Source organism: Aotus nancymaae, unplaced genomic scaffold (assembly GCF_030222135.1).
Source record: "Aotus nancymaae isolate 86718 unplaced genomic scaffold, 86718_ANA_hifiasm-v0.15.2.pri h1tg000029l, whole genome shotgun sequence".
Classification (NCBI taxonomy): Eukaryota; Metazoa; Chordata; class Mammalia; order Primates; family Aotidae; genus Aotus; species Aotus nancymaae.
This window is the reverse complement of record NW_026988442.1, coordinates 44,621,799-44,623,689: the sequence shown is the minus strand read 5'-3', so window position 1 is coordinate 44,623,689 and position 1,891 is coordinate 44,621,799.

Sequence of the window (1,891 nt, the reverse complement as noted above, 5' to 3'; positions counted from 1 at the left end):
ATCCTGCATCTTGAATCATGTCATAAAGGGTGTTAGCACCATTACCCACCTCTCACTCTCTTCTCATTCCTCTGTGTTTCCTTTGTCAACCATTGGACCTACTCGAGGTCACGCCCCTATGCTCGGTGCAAAGGCCCAAAGGTGGGAGAGGCAGAGTCCCTCTCTTAGGCTCACAGTCGGGTGGAAGAATGAGTACATAAACTATCAATTATAAGGTAGTGTAGTAGATACTAAAATAGACTGTGGTCCAAGTGCTGTGAAAGTCCCAGAAAAGGGATTCTGCCTACTGGAAGAGAAAAAAGTGTCATGGAGTTGGTAAGGTTTAAGTAAGCATTTTTTAAAAATGCATAGAATATTGCCTGGTGGCAAATGGCATGAACATAGATCCAGCAAATGTAACTCACAATTGTTCTGGAAGAAAAACATTTGGATGACCTTTAAGCAACTGTGCCAAAATCTTCCCTGTCTATCAAGAAAGCCTAGGGATTCTAGGTCTTTAGCAACCAGGCAGATCCCCAGTGTGGGGAGAGAGCCCAAGACTTTGCTGGCTTTCTTGGAGTGCACAGGTACAACGGCAAAAGCTTCCAAGTGCCTACCCTGGTGACAGATTCTTCTCTACGTGATGTGTAGTGAGAAGCCCAGTAGCAACCTAGAACCAGGCATGCTTTTCCCTGCTGTACTGCAAGTTATGTAAACAAAAAACTTCCGATTAAATTCCAAACCAATAGTCCAGAAATCCAGATTTATCACTTAATGATGATTAATAAATACTTAATACTTGTATTTAATTCATTCTATCTCTAGCACAAGAGGTCCTGATGGATTTGGGCATGTGGTGTGAAGGTATAAAAAGAGAATCAGATTGATTTTGATCCAGTTCTGTTTGTTTGAGTATCAGGCAGTCCGAATAGGTATCTCTCCCTCCCTTTGCTGTCACTCTTGGAAACCACTTTTCTCCAGAACTTTTTTCTCTATATTTGAGATGGTAGAATGCTGTGGTTAAGACTTCATGCCTTTGGAGACAGGTGACCTGGTTCAAATGCCAACTTTTTCAGTTATGAGACATATGACCTTGGCAAGTGATTTAATGTCTCTGTGCCAAAGTTCCTTGGTCTATAATAAGGGGATGATATCAGTATTTGTCTTAAATGGTTTTTATGAGATAGTACCAGTTGTAGATAGATTACATGGTGTAATGTATATAAAAGGACTTAAAGATGTACCCAGAACATTACACACTATCTAAACATGTTAGCTGTTACTATCCTTCTTATTGCCAGGCACATATACTGTCTCTTTTTTATACTTCATTCCAACACTCAGGAAGGAAGGGCTACGGTAAATGCCAAGGGCCATCAAGAATATCCCTGGGTATATCCAGGGAATGGCCAGAACTCAGGGCAATGACTCCCTTGTTCCCTTCTTGGGACTGGAAGGCAGACCTTTTGGTGGGATTATAATGCAGACAGCCTGGAGGGGCAACTCCCTTTACTCTGCTGCCTACTGAGTGGTGTAATGTGGCCAAGTGTGTCCTCTGCTCCACATGCCCTCAGCATTAAGAGGTAATTGGGTTCTGGGAAAAGGAAGAAGGAGCATTCCTTTATGCTCATTGGAAAGGGATTAAAGGGATTCTGACGTTCCTGCATGGCCCAAGCCAACAGGCAGGAATCTGAAAATAAGCCACAAAAAGGAACAGTCTGTGTGCAGAGTTGGGGTGTGCTCTGGGTTATGGCTCTCAGTATCTATTGCTGAGTAGGTAACAGAAATTGGAACATTCATGTTTGTAATCCATTTCACTTCTCCCACCCAGCACCTAATCTAGATTCTCATTAGTTCTCATAGAATCTAATGGTGGCCTTACAGCTGCCCAGCTCTCCCATTGCTAGCCTCT